At 35.8% G+C, this 25151-nt stretch overlaps 1 protein-coding gene and 2 long non-coding RNA genes across 4 annotated transcripts in view; 2 read left to right on the top strand and 1 right to left on the bottom strand.

Moving 5' to 3' along the window:
• LOC139116004 (uncharacterized) overlaps nt 1-7389 on the bottom strand; it is a 51484-nt gene extending 44095 nt beyond the window's left edge. For both annotated transcript variants that reach the window (XR_011548214.1, XM_070678493.1), the window contains exon 1: nt 7284-7389. The gene's annotated coding sequence lies outside the window, so the exon portion shown is untranslated. The remainder of the gene's footprint in view (nt 1-7283) is intronic.
• Nucleotides 248-2428, top strand: LOC139116520 (uncharacterized). Its single transcript, XR_011548325.1, has 3 exons — nt 248-540; nt 1131-1219; nt 1494-2428. It is a non-coding gene; the product is annotated as an uncharacterized lncRNA (long non-coding RNA).
• Nucleotides 7390-7711: 322 nt separating the features above from the next.
• LOC139116003 (uncharacterized) lies at nt 7712-20136 on the top strand. The gene is made up of 4 exons (XR_011548213.1): nt 7712-7851; nt 12397-12696; nt 13323-13503; nt 17096-20136. It is a non-coding gene; the product is annotated as an uncharacterized lncRNA (long non-coding RNA).
• The last annotated feature ends 5015 nt before the right edge of the window (nt 20137-25151 follow it).

Below are 25151 nucleotides of genomic sequence, written 5' to 3'. Positions count from 1 at the left end.
TCTTTATTTGAAATACCAAGTCAAAATTAATAAATTACTTGTTGTTTTAAAGAAGGCAGTCAGACATTTTGGAGTTGAACTTTATTTGAAATATCGCAGTCAAAATTAATAAAATAAAATAAGGTAAACCGTTGCACAAAAAACCCCCTCCTATACCCAGCCCAGGGGACTTTCGTCTGCCCCCTGTGTTCAAACTAATGTAAGGTCGGAATTGAGTTACCTATGACCTGCACATTAATGTGCATCCTTATTTTTAGCCGTGCTGTTTTTGCACCAGTCCTCTTTAAAATTACGTGTTGGCCTTTTAGTTCGTACAGTTTCTTATCATTTTCACACAGAGATTATACATTACCTAGGCATGGCTACTGTATGATTTGCATATGTGAAGAATTAACTTATTGTCGATAGTCTGTGAGTGTTTACCACAGCATCCTTATTCTGTCCACCTCAAACTTTGATGTTTTTCTTCTCACAGAATGCAGTTCACACTGTTTACAACGGCCTTGTAGAAAGCGGTCAAAGGTGGGACACAAGTAAGCCGTAAGTATCCATTAAATTTATTTTCTAGAGTGCATCCTTATTTTTAGCTGTGCTGTTTTTGCACCCAGTTCTCTTTAAAATTACGTGTTGGCCTTTTAGTTCGTACAGTTTCTTATCATTTTCACACAGAGATTATACATTACCTAGGCATGGTTACTCTTAGTGATTAAAGTGTGGCGTTGACTCAATCACTTAATCTTACTCTTCATTGAATGTTCAGTGTCACCAATGATTAATTGTAATTATTGTTTTCCCCTAGTGAAAATTCCAATACCTTCCCAAATTATGATACTTATGATTTTAGCCCTCAAGCGAAAGTGGAATAACTACAAGACAGTGAAATAATTATGTTTGTTAGACAGTGTTTTTTTTCCTGAAATTTAATTGTTCTGTACCTTTGACGGTACTGTACATGTGGATACAAGGGGCTGGTGGCATTCAGTGCAAATGACAATGTCTACCAAGTACCTATTGCATAATCGATGTCTTCAATGTGGATTTTAAATTGTATGGACCACTTAGTGGAGAAAAGTCTGCCTTGTACTTTTCATGGTTGCTTGCCAGGGTCTGACTGTTGCCATTATCTTCAGATTTGGTCACGAACTTAATCGCAATGTTAATAATGACATAAAGAAAGCAGTAAAGAACCAGCTTGAGGAGGATGAAGCTGTCATTCAGGGTGAGTTTGATCAAATGATAATGTATATCATTGGAGAAAATATTTGCTTGTGGTATGTTGTGGAATTTTCAGTTTAAGACAAGATGATAGGATGATCATGGATAGATCATGAGCTCAACAGTGCAGTATTTATAGACATACAGTCAAAGTTTAAGTTTTACATCAACTTAATGCATAGAGAATTCAATAACACATAAAGAAATAATAAATATAACTAAGATCAAATGTTTACTTTCATTAATACCTCAAATTGACCATAACACCTTTTTTCCAGTTGCCATGAAGACGTATTTTTTTACCAAAAGGAAAGAAAAAAAGAGGGAGGCTTCTGGGAAGGCAGAATCATTTCGTAAAAAAGCAAGCAAGGAGGCAGAGAAAAGCAGCAGGTAATATTCCAATTTGTTATGTTTACGATTATATATAAGTTTTCATTCACATACATATACTGTCTGAGAAGATGAACATTAATGATCAATGGTGACACATTTCTAGCAGTCTGTGTCTGCCTCATTTACCATAGTGCAATGCCAAAATCTGATAACTCCCGGTGGAAATCAGATTTGCTTCACTGCTAATATATTATAGAATTATCTGGTCCCAGTCATATTGTGTTTAGTATAATGAATATGCTGCAGAAGTATTATTCGACTCGAGAATGAAATTATATATATTTTTCCTTACAGAAATTAATGAGAAGAAAAGAAACTCTTAAGAAGTGCTCATCAGTTGACGAAGAGACAAAGGACAAACTGAAAGCTGTTATGAACACCATGTATATGTCATCAGAGGATACAGATTCATTGGCGGAGTTTATTCTTCTGACGACGATTTAGGAATAACGAGAAAAGCCAAACCGCTGCGTAAAAGGCCCCTGCTCTGGAGAGCTAAGTTTTTAAATGACACTTTTTCAATGCTAGATAAGAGACACGAAAGAAAATTGAACAAAATGGGGGGTGGTTTTATACATGAAAGGAGGGAGGGCTCTGCATCCACTAGGCCATTGCCTGATGGGTCTCCTTCATGGGCTGTGAGGAGTTCACATCTGGAGAGGGACAATGAGTAAAGAGGATGAGGGAAATTTCCATGTTTTAATTGAACGCAGTAGTATTAATTTGTTTAGTTTAGTTATAGTTTAGTTATTTTTTCTGAAATACAAATCAATGAGATTGTTTTTTGTTTTTTTTTCATGTAAATTAAACGGTTGAATTTTTAAAATTTACTTGTTTATTTGCCTGTGTGGGTGAGATTGTTTGCTTGTGTTTCTACTTGATAATCTTTCCTTGGTGTTTATATTAGTATAAGTGTTTACTTTTGAGTGACAATCCAACAACATTTGTCCAGGCCAAAGTATTAGAAACCATTACCGCATTAGCCAAAATTTAGACCCCTGTTAAATATGGGTGAAAGAAGCTACTTTTACAGTACTGACAACTGAGTCAATTCAAACGTCATTTGTCCAGGTGAAATATGAGCACCCAATGACCACATCTGCCAAAATTTAGACCCCTGTTAAATATGGGTGAAAGAAGCTACTTTTACAGTACTGACAAATGTGTCAATTCAGACAGCATTTGTCCAGGTCAAAATATGAGCACCCAATGACCACATTTGCCAAAATTTAGACCCCTGTTTTATATGGGTGAAAGAAGCTACTTTTACAGTACTGACAAATGTGTCAATTCAAACGTCATTTGTCCAGGTCAAAATATGAGTGCCCAATGACCACATCTGCCAAAATTTAGACCCCTGTTAAATATGGGTGAAAGACTTTTACAGTACTGACAAATGTGTCAATTCAAACGTCATTTGTCCAGGTTGAAATATGAGCGCCCAATGACCACATTTGCCAAAATTAGACCCCTGTTAAATATGGGTGAAAGAAGCTACTTTTACAGTACTGACAAATGTGTCAATTCAAACAACATTTGTCCAGGTCAAAATATGAGAGCCCAACGACCACTTTTGCCAAAATTTAGACCCCTGTTAAATATGGGTGAAAGAAGCTACTTTTACAGTACTGACAAATGTGTCAATTCAAACAACATTTGTCCAGGTTGAAATATGAGCGCCCAATGACCACATTTGCCAAAATTTAGACCCCTGTTAAATATTGGTGAAAGAAGCTACTTTTACAGTACTGACAAATGTGTCAATTCAAACAACATTTGTCCAGGTCAAAATATGAGCACCCAATGACCACATTTGCCAAAATTTAGACCCCTGTTAAATATGGGTGAAAGAAGCTACTTTTACAGTACTGACAAATGTGTCAATTCAAACAACATTTGTCCAGGTCAAAATATGAGAGCCCAATGACCACTTTTGCCAAAATTTAGACCCCTGTTAAATATGGGTGAAAGAAGCTACTTTTACAGTACTGACAAATGTGTCATTTCAAACAACATTTGTCCAGGTCAAAATATGAGAGCCCAATGACCACATTTGCCAAAATTTAGACCCCTGTTAAATATGGGTGAAAGAAGAAACTACTTTTACAGTACTGACAAATGTGTCAATTCAAACATCATTTGTCCAGGTCAAAATATGAGCACCCAATGACCACATTTGCCAAAATTTAGACCCCTGTTAAATATGGGTGAAAGAAGCTACTTTTACAGTACTGACAAATGTGTCAATTCAAACGTCATTTGTCCAGGTTGAAATATGAGCGCCCAATGACCACATTTGCCAAAATTTAGACCCTGTTAAATATGGGTGAAAGAAGCTACTTTTACAGTACTGACAAATGTGTCAATTCAAACAACATTTGTCCAGGTCAAAATATGAGCACCCAATGACCACATTTGCCAAAATTTAGACCCCTGTTAAATATGGGTGAAAGACGCTACTTTTACAGTACTGACAAATGTGTCAATTCAAACGTCATTTGTCCAGGTTGAAATATGAGCGCCCAATGACCACATTTGCCAAAATTTAGACCCCTGTTAAATATGGGTGAAAGAAGCTACTTTTACAGTACTGACAAATGTGTCAATTCAAACGTCATTTGTCCAGGTTGAAATATGAGCGCCCAATGACCACATCTGCCAAATTTAGACCCCTGTTAAATATGGGTGAAAGAAGCTACTTTTACAGTACTGACAAATGTGTCAATTCAAACAACATTTGTCCAGGTCAAAATATGAGCACCCAATGACCACATTTGCCAAAATTTAGACCCCTGTCAAATATGGGTGAAAGAAGCTACTTTTACAGTACTGACAAATGTGTCAATTCAAACAACATTTGTCCAGGTTGAAATATGAGAGCCCAATGACCACTTTTGCCAAAATTTAGACCCCTGTTAAATATGGGTGAAAGAAGCTACTTTTACAGTACTGACAAATGTGTCAATTCAAACAACATTTGTCCAGGTCAAAATATGAGCACCCAATGACCACATTTGCCAAAATTTAGACCCTGTTAAATATGGGTGAAAGAAGCTACTTTTACAGTACTGACAAATGTGTCAATTCAAACAACATTTGTCCAGGTCAAAATATGAGCGCCCAATGACCACATTTGCCAAAATTTAGACCCCTGTTTTATATCGGTAAAAGAAGCTACTTTTACAGTACTGACAAATGTGTCAATTCAGACAGCCTTTGTCCAGGTCAAAATATGAGCACCCAATGACCACATTTGCCAAAATTTAGACCCCTGTTTTATATCGGTGAAAGTAGCTAATTTTGGATACTAACACATGTGTAAATTAAACCAACATTTGTCCAGGTCAAAATATGAGGAGAAAATTTCTATCTTTGGCCTAATTTACTTCTCTGTTTATAAAGGTACAAGTGTTAATATTGTAGGATGCAATTACGTCTTTGTGTTAACACCATCCACCTGGTGTATTTATCATGGGTATATACTCTCCTTTTCCCTACATCTTACACCTGTGTAAACCTTGGAATATTATTACCTTTTAGAGTGGATAAAGTAATTAAAAATGTGACCCTATGCTAGTGTGTCAAAGCTTCAAAAAACTATGATAAATATTAACATTTTTTCTTCACTTTTCAATTATCATCAAAGTGGTACTTATGTCTCCTGCTCCCCACTAGTAAAAGGTGTGAAAAATATTTCAATGTGAAAAGTGGTGTATGAGGTCTTATGAGTTCAAACGTATTCATTTTACATACTTTGCCGAGCACTTTGCGTACCCAGTTAAATTAGCCTTTTAGTACAGTGTACATAACTATCACGTGAAAGGTAATTTGCATGATCTTTCAAAAATCGAATTTCCCTATGTTTTGTCTCAATACTTCAAAATATCTGACTCAAACTTTCTGGAATGCAAGCTGTCACAATGCTCTTCCAAAGAGTGTCTCAGATTTGTTTGCTTAGATATTTTGGAGCACAATTTTTAAGAAATCAAGTAGCATTAAAGTTACCGCTCTGGAAGTGTTTCTGGCATAAAAATCGTTTTAGAAGGTTTAAAAAATATTGAGACACACTTTGGAAGATCCTTATGACAGCTTGCACTCACACAATTTCAGTCACATACCTCAAAGCATTGAACCAAAAAATAGGGAAAACCGATTTTTGAAAGGTTATGCAAATTACCTGTCACGTGATAGTTATGGAAACAATGGTAACAGTATGGTAACCAAAATGTTTCCCTATATCTAGGCTTTCCGAAAATATATAATTTACGGGGGTTCTGAGCTTATTAACCACTAGAGAATTGTTAGCTTAAAAAGGTCAATTTCTTGTGTTGGAACCTAAGTATGAAGCCATGAATTTGAATGGAACACAGTGCAAAGAAAACCACATACATAAACGCACATAGAAAAATATGTATTTCCATACATGCGTTTGTACATATGGGTTGCGCCATTAAGTGATCTCTTGGGCATACTGAGTCTGTAGAAGATTACGCGCCCTCTTTATTCCGGAATAAAAACAAAATCATTTTGTTTTGATGGACAAGTAATATTTTGCATAGTCTATATAATTGCTAGCTTTGTGCAGTTTGGCATGAAAAGTGAATCCATCACTTCCCATGATACGATTGGACATCAGTAATTTGCACTCAAATATACGTTTAATTGCCATCCTAAAGTTAACAGAAGGCCATAATCCATCCATATTGTAGCATTCTGGATGAAACAAATTGTGTAAAAATGAGAAAGAGTGTGACATTCATCATGATGAGTGTCATGAGAGATTCCATAAAATGAAAATAAAGCATTACGTTATACTCAAATCGAGGAATGCAAATAACTTACATCGAAAAAATACTACTTAAATATTTATAAAATTGTATATTTTTTCAATTTGTATGACGAGATGGTACATTCATGAAACACTCATGTTGGATGAGCAAGATATTTTTGTAAGCAAGTCATGAAGAAAATGCAAAAACTTTTCTTGAAAGGCAGTGTTACCGTATTGTCATGTAAATGATGTGCAGATTTTCACGTTCGAAACCAATTTGCATATTTTTAAGGTTGACACAGGTTGCACAGGGTAAATAGTCGAATATTAGGTCGTGGGTAGTAATTGTATAGTTCTTTGATCGGTCCCATGATGCAGTGCGTGCTAGGGTAAAAAAAACATACGCTACTCAGCCGTAAGGTATACGCAGGGTATGTTACTCATAGAACCCTATTGCAGGCTACACTCTGACCTATATTTTCGTCGCCGATGGATACAAAATACACGAGGCATTTTGGGGAGGGGGTTGAAAACTTGTGACATTCCTGTACAATAATCCGCTGTAAAACACAAATTCAGTATGTTTTTATTGTTTTGAGTGTGTATACTGTGTTTGATATAACCATAGCAATATTGGATAGCCGAATACGTCTATACCACAGTAGTCTTTGGGGGTACTCTGTACACAATATCCATAGACTTGTGGTATGTCTGCATGTTCTTTGAGGCACTTAAACAGTCAATCTGTATATTAGCCATATACCTACTTCCGCCTTTCAGCCTCTCTGGTTTCCAATGGATAATCAATAAGCAAATCAGCGCAGCCCTTCCGCAGACGAGCCATATATTGTATGTTATTTTCCAAGTAATCATTGAATACATGAATACGTAAGTATTTACATACCTTGATTTTCTGTTCAGGGTTAAAAATCCCCTACTTTGTCAGGGCTGTGTGTGTCCTAAATATGCCAAAGAGTTTAGTCACGTGATTCACGGAAGGCAGATTGTGGCGCGACGCCAAAGTCGAGAATATATGTCAGTGAGTGGTACGTGTCAGACATGCAAACTCCTTTACGGAATTCACACTGAATAGGCAGGATTAGTGGGGTTTTTGATATACATTCTGTGTGTTTGCGATTGGAATATCGAATAATAAAACTACCAAAATAAAGTATTATAGTAAATTGCAGCAGCATAGCAGCTGGCAAACTACTTTCGTTTTGTACGCGCCTCAAGTGGGGGTCATCTTTTTTCAATTCAGGTCAAAGGGCAAACACATTTCCGGGAAAACCGCCATTTTAACAGTGGTATATGTTTAATAGACTGAATAGACACTGGCTGCTGTGCATTTATGGAAGTAGTAAAAGGAAGTGAACAAAGTCACTGTCTTTGGAAACTAATTTCATCGATGGGATATTATTTAAGACACGGTCTTGTATATCATTCAGTGTCTCGAAGCATACTGGATGGAAGTGAGTGTGGTCACAAGTTGAATATACAATGCAAGATTCGAGGTACATGAATATTCCACATTGATTAAGGGTCATTAGCATAGAATTTTAATACCGAAACAATGCTCATTAATGTAATCTGCATATTTGAATATCATTATACCTCGCATCTTGCACTAATAGAAGTTGAAGGGCCCATCTACTATCAAATAAGGTAAAGAAAGCACTGGTTAGCTCACGTGTGTAAACACGTGGCCTAATGTCATAGCGATGTCTGTCTGTCTGTCCGTGTGTGTGTGTGTGTGTCTGTCTGTTTATACGATAACTCAAAAACGCCTGAACGGATTCAAGTCAGATTTGGTACACAGGTACCATATTCTACTTGCAAGAACTGATTAAATTTTGGTTAGTGTGGCTTGCATATTAATGAATTTATGCAATATCGTTTTTTTTTCGTACAATGGTTTCCCTATGGAGACGGCAATGACAGTGTAGACATATATCAAGAAATACTGCACAAAATTTCATGAAACTTTTCACAGATGACAATCTCAGAACATTATCATGATACTGTGAGTGTCATGTCAATTATCTTCTCATTTGCATATTTAATGAACTTTTGTTATTAGTGAGATAACTCTGAAATTCTTGCACCCAAACTTGATGATACTTGCAACAAATATTGATCTGATATATATATATATATATATATATATATATATATATATATATATATATATATATATATATATATATATATGGCAGTGTAAAGTTAATAAATAGCTCATTTGCATATTTTATGAAGTTTTGTAATTAGTCATATAACTCCGATATAACTGCACCAAATGTGATGAAATATGCTGCAGATACTGATCCAACTGATATCTAACTGTGGTGTAAAGCATTTAGTAGTGTGAAGTTAATTAAGGGTTCATTTGCATATTTAATGAACTTTGTAATTAGGTATATAACTCTGAAATTACGGCACCCAAGTCAGTGAAATCTGGTACAGATATTGATCTGATAAATATCTAATTGTACTGACAAGCATTTGGCAGTGTCAAGTTAATAAATAGCTCATTTGCATATTTTATGAAGTTTTGTAATTAGTCATATAACTCCGATATAACTGCACCATATGTGATAAAATCTGCTGCAGATACTGATCCGACAGATATCTAATTGTGGTGTAAAGCATTTAGTTGTGTGGAGTTAATTAAGGGTTCATTTGCATATTTAATAAACTTTGTAATTCGTGATATTACTCCAAAATTACAGCATTAAATTTGATGAAACTTGCTACAGATGTTGATCTAATAAATATTCAATTGTACTGAGAAGCATTGAGCAGTGTCAAGTTAATAAATAGCTCATTTGCATATTTCATGAAGTTTTATAATTAGTCATATAACTCCGAAATAACTGCATCAAATGTGATGAAAACTGCTGCATATACTGATCCGACAGATATCTAACTGTGTTGTAAAGCATTTAGTAGTGTGAAGTTAATTAAGGGTTCATTTGCATATTTAATAAACTTTGTAATTAGGTATATAATTCTGAAATTACGGCACCAAATTTGGTGAAACATGCTACAGATATTGATCTGATAAATATTTAATTGTGCTATGAAACACTGAACAGTGTCAAGTTAATTTAGGGCTCATTTGCATATTTATTTGAACTCAACTACGATAATCTTGCTCTTGGAGGTTAAAGTTTATCATATGTAGTAATCACTTATTTGTGGCAAAGCAGATTCACAATGTTAAACAAATTTATCAGACTATTCTTCTGAGGCTTTAAAATGAGTTTGTCAGGCACTACAGTATTTTACAATTTATAACTTCACTAACTGCCATATCAGTTCCAAGATGTGGTAATCTAATGTAGAGTACCGAACGTCCAAATTAAAGTCTGCCGTGGTGGTTGTTTGATTACTAAACTTGCAAAATCCACTGTACACTAACATATTTCCCATTCACTTCAATTTACATTTATTCTTTATTGCAGTGGAATTTTAATATAGTTTTCAGATGGTTAATTATAGATTTAAGGTATTGAATACTGGCAAAAAGTATTCTAGTTGCAAATGTCAATATTCCCAGCATTAATGCATGCCCGTTCAATCTAGCTATCTGCAATGCCAGAAATTACAGCTAATTATGTAATGTGTTGAGTAATATCATAATTATAGTTACCTCATTTTCAGTCCATAAGTTAAAGTGCACGGAAATATGTGCAGTAAGGGACTGGTCAGTTTCATCGGCCCAGGGGGAGGCTGGTGAATTATTTTTTTCCGACGTCAAAAAGTGGCTGACCCCCCCCCCCCCCCACCATTCCAACTTTCGAAAAACAGGTGACACGCTTCCCCCCCCCCCCTGCACGCGACACCGGTAAAAAAAGTTGGAATATAAATTGAATAATTCAGTTTGTGCGTATATATATATATATATATATATATATATATATATATATATATATATATATATATATATATATTTGTATATATATATATATATATATATATATATATATATATATATATATATATATATATATATATATATATATATCGCAACGGCTACTGTTTAAGGCGTGAAGCGGTTACGTAAACAATCCGTGTTTGCCTCACCTCACGAAGCTCTCGGCTCTCTTTTCCGAAGAGTGCCGACCATGCATCCTTCGGTAATTTTCGGATTTTCACCAATTGTTAAGCGAAAGTATGTTCGACAAAGTTTGTGTTGTTGTTGTCGTGTGGTGCTGAGCGGAATGGACGTGCTGGCGAAAACGGGAGTGTTTTGAGCTTCAGGAAAGTGAGTTTTACCGTTTTAAAAATTCCTCTCATATTTTTATGAATATATAATGAGTGTGTTTGAACCAAATTTGAAAGTCTTTTATCGATACTGTCTGGTTTTACTCAATGGTTTACGGTAAGTCATACCGTCTTTTACACGTGCGTCAAGGAAAGACATGTTTATGAAACTGCTGGCGTGTTATGTTTTGATTGGCGTGAAGCATTGTTTCTGGCCTGAGAGCTCACAAAGTATGGTTGCTACGCGACTGGCAGTACGATGCCATCTCGTCGTATATTTTTCGCATAATCTCGTGCAATTATCAACCACAAACAAAGCCTCCAAAAGGTTTAACACCTTGTAGCTCATTTTAATATGAAAAGCCAATAGTCTACCGAGACGACCATGGAACAAAAGGCATGCCGCGTTACCAGTCTGTCTATGTTTGTCTGTGATATAATTTAAACATTCAGCCATTCTGTGTTTTAGTGAAATTGTTGTCATGTCAGTTGTAAGATAGGAACTTAAGTGTGTCAATTCTAAAAGTTTAAATACAGTATTTTGAATGAGCTGTGAATGTACTCCACTCTTTTTATGCAAAAGCAGATGTCCAGGACTGTTGTAAGAAAAATGTGATTGTGAAATATTAGTGAATTCTCATAGAAGAAACAGAAAAGTATCAGGAACTTGTCATGCTTTTCAAATGAACTGCAGATTTCATAATGATTAGTATACTTTGTAAAACAGACTTTCAATTTACAGACATCAAGATATATCTGACATATATCTCTGATATATATATATATATATATATATATATATATATATATATATATATATATATAGGGTGCGCCGAATTAAACATCATGATATCTCTGATATATATATATATATATATATATATATATATATATATAATATATATATATATATATATATATATATCTGATATATGAAAGTCATGCAGCTGAAGGGCAAGCTGAAAAATATTGTTTGATATTTAAGTAAATGCGCCCGAAGGGTGCGCCGATAAATTTTTAACATACAGGTATCTCAGATATATATATGTCTAATATATTAAAGTTTTGCACTACGACGGGACCCTGAAAAATATGTCTTATTATTATTAAAGTTACGCTCCCGAAATTGAATGATGAAATTTTTGCAAGTATGAGCCATGTCGAAATTAAAAAACACACTGACCTCCCCGCCATTGGGCATTTCAAAAACAGAGTGACCCCCATGAATCCACCGCCCCCCCCCCCAAGGCCGAAGAAACTGACCAGTCCCTAATAAGGACAGGGGTGACATTGATGCTCCCTAGTTCTAGGGAAGGTGTTATTAACAATGAAAATATTACACATTTTCATTTCTTACTCAAAGAGTTGACAGTTTTTGACGCTGCTCGCTATGCATTCCAAGCATGTTATTGTTTTCAAATGTTACATTTTGTCGCCAAAGCTCAATATTTATGACAATATTTGCACTACGAATTGGCTTTTGTTTGTTTTTGGTTTTTGTTTTCCTTTTTATGCAAACGAACTTATGGTCACCATGCCCATGGTGAATGGTATAGTTATATCGCCAGGTTGGAAGACGTTACGGAGCATCCTCGTATGAAAAAAGCGACTAAACTTTCAGCAACTGTATTTTACACTCTCTGCATAGGATAAACTTTTCATTTTGAAGTCGCAGCTTAAGTTTTGTTTTACTTCGTCATCCGCTAATATTTTTCTCCGTATTAAATAATATTATTTCTGCACTTTTGCAGGTTTCCCTTAATAACCGTCAATGGCTCATTCATTGAAACCGTGTCGGGAGAAACTGATCAAAATTTTTGATGAATTAACAAAAAATCAAGTTAAAAGAGCGAAAGTGGAATTACGAGAAAAGATACCGAAAGGGATATTGGAGGAAGCAAACTGTTCCGTTGATATCGTTGACTTGATATCTGAACATATACCGCCAGATGATATAAAGCCTACAGTTTTTCGTGTTCTCAAAGAAATACCTCGCAAGGACCTTGTTTACAATGTCTATAAAGACTTTTTCTCAGAACAACTGGCCGAAGGTATTTAAAATTCTTGTGTATATTTATATTTTAAATACATTAGAGCAGCCACCTCACGAGGCCTTCATATCTGTTGAAATGACTGTTATATCCCGTATTATATGAGAAATAAGAGAAATATTTCACAGAAACTATAATACTATCTTATTAGAGTAAGCTGATCTCATCACGTTCGTACATTCAATGTTACTCAAAGTTCGGAAATACCTAAAGTAGTCAAAGACAACACTTCTAGAAATCAAAAAAGGCGATATGTATCTACAATCCTAACCATAATGCTATGACCAGAATGTTGCAAAAAAAATAGGCGGGGATTTTGTTATATATGATAAGTCAAAAGCAATGAAACCAGAAAAGCGCTACGTATATGGCTGGTCAATAATTTGGCCAAGTCAGACATTCATATTAAGTCAAACCGGGCAGTTTAATACCTTGATATTATTTCTTTATGAGCATTGTAAAGTGCTCCTTCCTTTTTGTAAATTGAAATTGTCGGTTTTTGTACATTTGAATTACAATTCACCTAACTTTGATCCACGAACAGGTCGACAATTGCAATGGTTCAGCATGGCAGAGTGTCAGTTAAAGAATATCGTATGTTTGATTGCTTTCAATCTGTTTTTCAGAAACACATACAGGCAGTCAAAAGGGGGCTGTACTGGAGAGAGTGGCGATGAACTGCCAAGCCCGAAGAAAGTTAGAACAGAGGTCATCCCATCTGAAAATGTCACTTCTCAAAGCGAAAGACAGATATATGAATCTCGTCTGAATCAAGACATGAATACACGTGTGATCATTGCCCTTCAGGTGCGTCAAATTTCTCGCAAACGTTTTAAGGACTGTGAGTAATTAAAGCACAAGCATCAATTTCCTGATACATACTTTATAATTAAACAAGTGGATTAAAATCATTAAGAAGTAAAACGTTCATGAGGAGGTTACATGAAAATGAACGATTTATTTGTCAATGATGTAGGGCATGTTTCACATACAGGCAATGTTTACAATGTTTCAATATTCTGTGACCGATTTGCCTTGAGGAAAACAATTAGAGGTCCCTTCACTGCCAGCTGCACTGTAAAGTGAAGTGTTCAAGGATAGAACACCAATTAAACGCCTTTTTGTAACACTTTTTGAACGCGTCTAGACGTTCAGAAATTTAACACTTACGTGTTCAATCAACGTTCAATTTTTGAACACACGTGTGCAGAATTTGAACACTGTGTGTTCATCAGACATTATATTGAACACCATGTGTTCCATATCTGAACACACGTTGCACATGAAATGTGTTCAAAAAATTGAACGCATTTACGCGTTCAAAGGGCTGTAACACTTTTTGAACGCATGGACGCCGTTCAACGATAAATGTGTTAAAGGATAGAACACATGATATGCACTCGTTGAACACCTTTAATTTTGGGCGTTCAGGGGGTGTTAAAGCCTTGAAATAACAAAACATACCACTGATATGCAGTAAAATTATTTTTATTCTCAAATTACACATAAATTCCTTGAGTAAAATACAATAATTTAGTATAAAATGGGATAATAAATATAGCTACGTTGTAAAGTTTGTCAGAGGCAAACGCCAACGATGTTAACACCTTCCTATCGAAAACATAAACAGAAGAAAATTCTCATAAACCCTGTAGATTGTTTTAAATAATACGAACAAAGTAATGACAAAGCAGGTTTTACTTAAATTACGTTTTATGTTCACACTTGTTAAAAACGCACAAAAAATCTTTTGAAAAAGCTCAAAATTTGGCTTACTTATTGTGTTGAAACACGTATATATGAAATGAATAATCCACTGATGTAAGACAGTTTCTTAAAGACATTGCCTCCTGTATAAACAATGGGAATTTTTTAAAAAGTATAGTCAAGGCTTCCCTAATGCACATGATACATAGTTGTCGACACTAAAGTAAACACAACATGTCAAGTTGTCGAAATGTCACAGTAAGGCACAACATGAACAAAGTGGGGAGAGTGCGTCCTTGGCAGTGTAAAACCTATTTCCTTGTCCAAAAATGTCCTTCATAAACAAAAGTTTGTTTGTTTGTAATATCTTTAAAAAAAACCTGCAATAAATCAGTTACATTTCAAAAATCTACTTCTCAGAAATTAAAAACATATTACCTAATTTTGACTTTGTTTCATTAGTTTTGTTCTGTGTATCAACAAGCATTTGATGTTGAACCTTGGAATCTCAGTCCTTACTGAAATTGGCATGTGAAAGGAAAGTGCCGCCTGAAACCGATGGCAACAAACAAAATACTAGCCATTTCTCACCAATATAGGAATACAACAAGCGACCTAGCGGTCGAAAGTGCTCGTTGTGTTATGTAGAGAATCTGCGACAGCTCACTTAAAAATTATCTGACCAAAAATGGTAAAAAGCTGCAAAAATATACAATTGAAGGTTTCATATAATTTGAACTTATCAATTAAGATCATCTCTAAGAACGTGTGTAGCAAATATCAAAGCTATAACAGGCGGTAAGTTTTGAGATACAAATTTTCTGTCACTTTCAGCTTTAATTGTTCATTCCAACCTTGCATCTGATAAGTGAGACTACATGTCTGTGAAAGCTTATTCTCTAGCAACATTTAGTTGATCATAGCGTGCTACCAAAGCTTAGATTAATTAAGAACAAAAATACAAAAACTTATCAAAATTCAGTTACTGACCCTTGAAAGTTTGAGTCTATAGGGATGAACTGAGGTTCTCAAGCTTGTTTCCAGATAGCTACCTATACACTCATCTTCTTCAATTTCTGTACCACCAGCTTCTGTATCAACTCTTCGATTTCCAGTTAAATCCAACTTTTCATATCTGAAAATGATGCAACAATAGGTGATATAGCGAGATGAGACTTTAAATGAATGACAAGAGGGCTGATTAGGTTAAGGAAAAGGGGAGAACTCCCATACAGTGCCTCTTTTCAAAAACTGTTACAAAATATTGGCTTCTTCTTGTCATCAACTGGTGAAAGGTAAAAAAGCCCACTCTCATATCCTGAAACAATATAGTGTATACTCTGCGAAGTTTAACTGATGTTTTACATGCAATTGTGCCTACTGAAAGACATGTATGTGTTAGCCGTGATTACGTAGTGTTACTTTGCATGGCGTATCGATTGCACTCGGGTCAAGGGTTATCCTCACAGTTCTATTGCGATGACCCTTGACCCGATTGCGATCGATAGGCGATGATGGCCCAAAGTACCGTTGCCTATTCTCAACTACTGTATGGTATACCAGCCACTGAAAGAAAACAGGTTTCTTCGCGTATTTTAGCTATTCCAAGGTACAATGCAATTAATTTCAAAGGATAAAAATACAGATGCTTCAAAATGTAACACATTTTAAAATTTTGGAGAGAAACCTACCCGTTCTGGTCTTGCTTCCACACGATCATGACTTCAGCGTGCGTTTACAAGAAAAATGTCGCAACTTCCGTTTTGATGCATGATGGGATAAGAAAAGGCACCAAACTTGAACACAAAGTGTTAAGGAGTAGAACGCCTATTGCACGCCGATGTTAAAATAACAACGTTCATGGTGCTTATCTGATTTTCTTTTCAAAATTTCAAAATTTCAACCCGTAATAAACGTGTAAAATTATTTTGTATACTTCCTTTTTTAGAAAAAGCATGCTTTCAGCAATTTTAGACCGGAGATATTTTTCACTTAGTGGGAAATTCGTTACATCAAAATCCGTGTACGTTTGCCGGACAGCGAGGCAGTAGTAAATTTAATATAGCCACAGTAAAGTGAAAAACACTAAAGATTGTCAATAGTTTCACTGTATTGTAAAATTTCTGTCATGCTGAGTTTTTGAACACTATAAGGAGATGGCTGTTAACACTACGTGTTCAGGTTTAGAACATCATTGTTAATAATATGAACACTAGTGTTAACAATATGAACACTAGCCGTTCAAATTTGAACACCGACATGTACATTTTGAACGCGTAAAGACGCGTCTAGCGTCCGCTTTTTTTACAGTGTGCTGGTCACCAAAGTAGTCAAGTAGCTCTACACATAATCATTTTCATTCCCCTTCCATTTTCTCCCACGGCTGAGTGCCGTTTATTGTGCTCGTGCCCTTAAAGAATAACGAAATTCTGTTTCTCCCTGGTTGGAAAGTTATTTTATTTTGCTAAAATAGTTCTGGAGGGAGCGAAAGAAACATTTGTCAGAAGAGTGAAAACGATCCTTACTCATAGCACATTTTGTGCTTATTCATAGAAACCATATTATAGCCAGTTAGCTGAAAGTATGGTTGAAATAGCCGCAATTTATTCACACCGTAACCTTTGTGCACGCTTTTACTGCGTGAGGTTTTGAAATGTGCCTTCATTTATTCCATTCCAATTGGTTTTATTAGATTCTACTGTCAACGCTGCAAATCACTGCGAGAGAGAGCTACGTGAAATTTATGTTAGCAAATGTGCTGTCATGGACCCGTTGCCGTGGTGTGAGACAGGTCTTCATCGTAACAGTATATACACGCCAGTTGAACTGCAACTTGAAAGAGTCGGAGAAAATCAACCCTTCCAGAGAGAGAAGCTATTCATTGGCAACGAAGAAGGTGAAGATCCAAGAAGGATACTAGTTCAAGGTGACCCTGGATATGGTAAATCCACTTTCTGCTCGATGCTAGCGTATGATTGGGCAAAAGGTGAGGCTGGCTACCTAAAGCACTTCAAACTTCTTTTCTTTCTTCGGCCACACGAACTAAAAGGAAGTTTGGTTGATTCTATGTTTGATGCGTGGTTTTCAGAAGATACGAGGGTAGATAGGAAATATTTGAAGGAATATGTTCAAAAAAATCAAGAGAAGGTAGCTATTGTTGTTGATGGTTGGGATGACATAATGAGACAACCTGATGTTGAGGAGAAGGAAATAGTTAAGATTGTGAGAGGTTGGCTATTAAGATCTTGTAAGGTAATGGTAACAAGTCGAGGAATGGGTATGGACGAAATTTCTGTACAATTTGACAGAAAACTGTCACTCACTGGTTTCTCAGAAGACGCCATAAAGGCATATGTACGTAATCACTTTAAATCTACAAATCAGGAAAGTAAAACCATGAAGTTTCTAAGTGATATTGAATGTTCTAGCGACAAAATTGTTTTGTTTGAGTTGATGAAGTGTCCACTCCTAACAATGCTTCTCTGTGACGTAATGATTAAAGATGGCGTACAGCCGAGCCAAATAAGGAGAGTTTGTGAACAAATCACCGAAGTTATTGTGAGAAGGTATATAACGACAAATGTAACAAATTGTGAGACATCAGAAGACAACATCGAAAAGCAATTACAGCACATTGGTATGTTGTTAACAAAATTCTGCTCTTTCGAGGAATACAGCTTGAGTGAAAGCGATTTAAGATTAGGAGAAAATCCTGATATCAAAGATATAGGGATTCTGTGTAGATGTTCGTCGACCAAACTCGGAATGACATCAGAGAAAAATTTGAAATTTCAAGTGAAACACAATATATTTAAGGAGTTTTTTGTTGCGAAATATCTTGCTTCGTTGTATAAAAAAGAAAAATTCAAGGAAATGCTTGGATCCAAGTTCAAAAATGTTATGTCATCGTATCGTTATAATAATGCTCCCCTTGGGCTTCGGCTCCTATTTGGAATACTCAGGGAAAAGTGCGATACAGCATTCGAATGCCTTGGAGAGTTGGGTCAGGTGTGTAGCTTAAACGTTGTTTACGACTGTCTGAACGCAACACAAGCACCCCAAACCCTGGTGCATTATGCTGCCAGTGTCTTCACCAAGAAGAACACAATCACCGGCATTTTAAATGCAGAAAATGTAAAGCTTTGTCAGAAAATTATTGCTCATTCCAAATGTAGCAGTCAAAAGAAACTGGACATAGACATCTCTTTATCGCGTCTTTGTGAAATTAAATTGTTCAGAGAGATATTTCAAGAAATGTGTTTAAGATTTCCATCATCAGTAATGTTACTTACAATTTTCTGCAAGGACGAAAATTCATGTTTGGAACGCTTACTAACCAAAAAACATGTGAAGACACTTTTTTCAGTCATTAAAACAACAGAATGTGAGCGCATCATTGAAGAGTTTTCGATTCACAGCTTTCCAGCAATTGCGAATGAGGCTATCTGTGAACTATTAGAACATTCAATAAAGTGCTTCCCACGGCGGAAGACAATATCTGTTGTGCTACAACGCCAAATGACATATGACCAGTCGGTAATGAATACTCGAAGAGATGTAATCGAGGTTCTACCATACCAACAAAACGCGGAAGAAGGTATCGGTAAGGAGGGTGGAAGCTCAGAAAAGGGTGAAATTGATTTAATTTGGAAAGACAGGGCAATGTTCACTATCATCAAATTCAATCGCTGCGCCATTACGAATTTAGTTCCTTGTTTAAAGTCTCTTTTCACTGGAAGAAATATGTCCCTCGAAATTTACAAATGTGATTTAAATCTGGCCGAATACGTAAATCTGAGCAAACAGATCGTAGAATTCGAGTTGATGAAACTGGTTCTAGCCAATCCATCGGGTATCGATTCAGTATCGCTTCAGCAGTTCGAAATTTTCGTTACAAATGTCTCCGCGATGAAATATTTGCGTAACTTGCAAATTATTCGATGGCGCTTTTCAAATGTTGATAATGATAAACCTCAGTGGGTTGAGCTGTGGTGTAAGCTGTTTCAACAAAGCGATTTGTTCGTTGAAGTGAAAATGTGTCTACCTTCCACGCGGTTAATTGATTCACACGAAGCACACCCAATGGTAGATGCGTTGGTCGATACAAAGGAAGCGGACAATCGTCAAAAGAACCTCAGAGTAGACATTGATGAACCCACATTGAATGAAGCAGAGAAAAGTGAGCTTAAATGTGCCGGTCTTGAAAATAACGTAAAGCAGTTACGAACAGTCAAATCATGAATGATGCAAAATTTAGCATGGCAATGAAACCGTTCGGCGATGACCCTAAAATGAATACTTATCAAGTTAAAAGTTAGTTTCATCTGTTTACGTCCTCGAGTGATCTGACTGATACCAATATCTTATAAAATATGTGCAATGCAAAGCTGGAGGAGGTGAGAGTATCGTCTACATTTATCAACTGTAACAGTGAACCATGACACTTTTTATGAAGCAATGTTCTCACAATAGCGTCAGTTACAAAGTTTTATAAACTTTGCCTTTAATATTTTTTCCACAATATTTGGTGAATGAATGTAATTCCAACATTCGTGAATTAAATTGCGCATAACATAATTGTTGGGAAATTGCTATATTTGTCTGGAGGAGTTCATATTAACTGCATACACATAAGTTCACATTGCATAGCTTTATGGCTGCTAGGACATTCAGCAGGTTTAATTTGTGTGTTGCACAACCTTCATTAATTGTTTAAGTCAAAGGAGACCACATATTAGTATTCGTTAATGCGTAGCTTCTATTTATTGAACAATTATCATGCAACATTAGAAATTTTGCTCTGAATCGTAAGTTGAAAACAAATGAAAATACATGCAAATCCTAATCAAGCGATTTCGTCAAAATGATGTAGCCGAGGTGAATTAGGGGGTTTAAAATTGTGTGGAAATCATACTTTATTTGTTGATTTTTGATTATTGGTTTACAGCAGAATAAGTCCTATCGCTTTACTGTGTTAGCTATATACCAAATATTGTTGTTGTTTGTATTGTTTAATGTTCTCTTTTGGCATCATTAAAAACAAATCAACTCAACTTAGTGATTGTGTTTAGATTGTAGCAATCAAAAATTACCAGATATAAAGCTGGATTTTCTCAGATATACCCGGACGACTAACAGTTTACTATTTTCAGCATATATACTGCAATGTTATCTTTATTGAAATGTATTTTTGTTTCATGTTCTTCCATTTTTCCATACAGATTTTTTAATTTTAACTAAAATGCATGTCATTTTCATTATGATTGATAAGATATACCACTGTAAGTTACACGTGTACCAAGATATATTTTCGGACAATTGTATGCAGAATGCAATTTTAAAATTACATGTGACTTCTTATCATGTTTGCCGCAATGTGAATATTGTAATGCGCATTTCGAAAGAAAAAGTAACAGATATCAGATATTTCTACCCGTTTAATGTGTTTTTCTTATTATATAAGCCAGGAAGAATAATTAAATTGCTCTTTCGAACTACGGCTTCTACTTTAGCCAATTTTTTTTGGGGGGGGTGGATTGTTCAAAAATATACTCGCACGATCGTGATTATTTTGGTGCTTTAGGGCGTTCTTATTGTGTTTTGTATTGTGACAATTTGTAAGTAAGTTTGTAGGTCATCAGTAAGAATGTAGCTAGTGGGAGATTTTGTAAAAACAATTCTCCCGCTGTAGTCCGAGTAACAGTACCTAAATTGTGTATTCAGTTTTTGGTTTTCACCGACCCTTTTAGGGTATTTTCCAAGATGTCATGGAAAAAATTATGCGCCATTAATTTTGACATTTTATGTTTATACTTGACCTCTCTTTCATTAATGTACATTTAGGCACATTATGTACTGTACATTCGTTCATCATACGAGAGCGCTGTTTTTAAAAAGCGGCAGCCCGATTAAAATCTGTGATTGGTTAGATTTTCTCTTTCCATGTTAGCTGTGGCAAAATTGCAACAGGTGACAGTATACCTTTAACGAGGGGTCATAAATTACATTTTTTATGTTACATTTGCATGTGTAGTTTTATTTAATTTTATTCCACGACAAAGCTATATGTATACGTCTATTACAATATTTTGAGCACGAAGGATGATACATCTGAGTTTCTTAGTGACAATGAGTGTAGATACGAAATGCACGTTGGCAACGACTTTTTACGTTTTGTTATTTCAGTACCAGTATCCTTGTGAAGAACACGTATCTTGCTGTAATTTTTTAGTTTCATAGATATTTTACAATCAAAACTTTATATTTAAGTACTTATATACGAAAGTTTATGCACAGCTTCAATTTCCATTTGTAATGACTTACAAACGTAAAACGATATTCCAGTCTTTCCGCGGAACAATCGATCGCCAAAACAGTACTCTCAATCATTCTTAGAAGTAAGGTTATTACTTTGACAACTAGAGGGATAACGATGAGGACATTATTTAGTGAGTAGCGAGTACCATCAAATGACGAAATTGTTTATATATGCCTATATACTGCAATGTTATCTTTATTGAATTCTATTTTTGTTTCATGTTCTCCACTTTTCCATGCAGATTTTTAGTTTTAACTAAAATAAATGTTGTTTTTTTTCATTATGATTGATAAGATATACCACTGTAAGTTACACGTGTACGATTGCCAAGATATATTTTCGGACAATTGTATGCAGAATGCAATTTTAAAATTACATGTGACTTCTTATCATGTTTGCCGCAATGTGAATATTGTAATGCGCATTTCGAAAGAAAAAGTAACAGATATCAGATATTTCTACCCGTTTAATGTGTTTTTCTTATTATATAAGCCAGGAAGAATAATTAAATTGCTCTTTCGAACTACGGCTTCTACTTTAGCCAATTTGATTTTTTTGGGGGGTGGATTGTTCCAAAATATACTCGCACGATCGTGATTATTTTGGTGCTTTAGGGCGTTCTTATTGTGTTTTGTATTGTGACAATTTGTAAGTAAGTTTGTAAGTAAGTTTGTAGGTCATCAGTAAGAATGTAGCCAGTGGGAGATTTTGTTAAAAACAATTCTCCCGCTGTAGCCGAGTAACAGTACCTAAATGGTGTATTCAGTTTTTGGTGTTCACCGACCCTTTTAGGGTATTTTCCAAGACGTTATGGAAAAAATTATGCGACCTTGATTTTGACATTTTATGGTTATACTTCACCTCTCTTTCATGAATATACTTTTAGGCACATTATGTACTATACATTTGTTCATCGGACTTCTGCCGAATAGCCAACACAAAATTTCAAGAAAATTATCCCACAACGTATTGCATCAGCCTCAATGTCACAATGGCGAATTACAACGTGCCATTGATTTGTGGTTTCGTGTTATTGTTGTTATAAGTTTGCAATCAAGTACACCATTGCAACTAATAGAATTGTTTTATATGGCCGTTCAGCGTTGTCGTTTTGTTTTTTCCTACGCTTAACTGCAATCTTGTAATTTGTATGGTATAAATCTATGCATGAATTCGGGTTTTTTTATTGTTTGTTGGTATAACGTTAAAGGTATACAGTCACCTGTGATCTAAATATGCCCATATATGGTCAAAGGGGCGTTCCTTGGTATAAGAATGCCCATGTGAGGGCGCTATTTTAAAAAGCGGCCACCCACTTCAAATCTGTGATTGGTTAGATTTTCTCTTTCCATGATAACTGTGGCAAAATTGGAACAGGTGACAGTATACCTTTAACGAGGGATCTTAAATTACATTTTTTTATTTTACATTTGCATTTGTAGTTTTATTTCATTTTATTCCACAATATAGCTATATGTATACGTCTTTTACAATACTTTGAGCACGAAGGATGATACGTCTAATGTAAAATGAGTTTCTTATTGACAATGAGTGTAGATACGAAATGCACGTGGCAACGACTTTTTATGTTTTGTTATTTTAGTCCCGGTATCCTTTTAAGAACATGTATCTTACTGTAATTTTTAATTTCATATATATTTTACAATCAAAACTTTATATTTAAGTACTTATATACGAAAGTTTATGCACAGCTTCAATTTCCATTTGTAATGACTTACAAACGTAAAACGATATTCCAGTCTTTCCGCGGAACAATCGATCGCCAAAACAGTACTCTCAATCATTCTTAGAAGTAAGGTTATTACTCTGACAACTAGAGGGATAATGATGAGGACATTATTTAGTGAGTAGCGAGTTCCATCGAATGACGAAATTGTTTTTATATGCCTTTTCTATTAAACTCTGTTTCGGAAGATAAGCACTGCTGTCAGTCTCAACTATTAGTGTTATGATATGAGAGAGAGAGAGAGAGAGAGAGAGAGAGAGAGAGAGAGAGAGAGAGAGAGAGAGAGAGAGAGAGAGAGAGAGAATCGTACTAATTAAACATGTTTCACATTTAAGTATATTATTCTAAAGTATGTTGATGAAAATAAATACTTAGAGGTGAACATACGCTGTGAATGACTTCCTTCCCACTTCAATTTGATTCGAAACATTTTCCTCCCACCATATGGTTTTTCTCTCCTGGCCCAGCGCTCAATAAGGTAAAAGACGTAGTTTCTAATCCCAGACCTCGAGGTGTTTGCTCTCGATTTGCACACGAGCGGAGACGTTGCAAGCAACCGAATCTGCAGTTGCTCGCAAGGTTCCGCCGCTCGTGGCGCAAATCGGATTGGCATGCGGGATTGCTGGATATCTGAATAACCCCCGAGGTCGGAATGGGCTGGCAATTGAGCTATTCAAGCTATTAGCCGTTTTTAGCCGCTAATAGCCACTCTTAGCTAGCTATTAGCTGGCTACCAGCTAACAACTCCCAAGGTCTGAAATGGGCTGGTTATTGAGCTATTCAAGCTATTAGCCGTTTTTAGCCGCTATTAGCTGTTATTAGCCAGCTATTAGCTGGCTACCAGCTAAGCAGTGGACACGTCTGAAAAGGCCTGACAACTATTTACAAAGGAAGTTACGAGCAAAACGATACTTATCCCGGCGACAAACATGAATGACTGATTACACAGGTTCTAAATCAGACAAAGAACTGCGACCAGTAAGTTCATGTGGAAAAGCAGAAGCTCAGTTGCGAGGTCACTCAGATAGGCAGTGGGAATAATTGGTGAAATAAGAAAGACATTGACAAACAGATGCTGCATTGCAATAGTAATCGCATTGCAAGACTTCTCGAGTTTAAAAGTTCGTAAGCAAATGTTGAAAATGTAATTAAAAGGTCAGAAAATACACGTACGAATTGTATGTCACCTCATTCGGCGGGTTAAAGGTATACTGTCACCTGTTCCAATTTTGCCACAGTTACCATGGAAAGAGAAAATCTAACCAATCACAGATTTTAAGCGGGTGGCCGCTTTTTAAAAACAGCGCCCCCACATGGGCATTTTGAATACCAAGGAACGCCCCTTTGACCATATATGGGCATATTTAGATTACAGGTGACTGTATACCTTTAATGATGAGAGTATAAGTTTCCACGCAAGACAACAATCAATACGGGAAAACATGACAGTGTTTTTACATGAATAAGATTGATAAGAAAATAGCTGATAGCCAGCTAATAGCCAGCTAATATTGGCTATTAGCGGCTAAAAACGGCTATTAGCTTGAATAGCTGAATAGCCAAGGATTTTGGTATCATAGCTGAATAGCTGCTCAACAACCCCGAAGCAGCTACTAAGTTTCCGTCATTAGGTCCCAAACTTAATAGCTGAATAGCCGCTAATTCTCCCTTGAGTCATTGCTG

Source organism: Ptychodera flava, chromosome 17, assembly GCF_041260155.1.
Source record: "Ptychodera flava strain L36383 chromosome 17, AS_Pfla_20210202, whole genome shotgun sequence".
Classification (NCBI taxonomy): Eukaryota; Metazoa; Hemichordata; class Enteropneusta; family Ptychoderidae; genus Ptychodera; species Ptychodera flava.
This window is presented reverse-complemented; position numbering and strand designations above follow the sequence as displayed.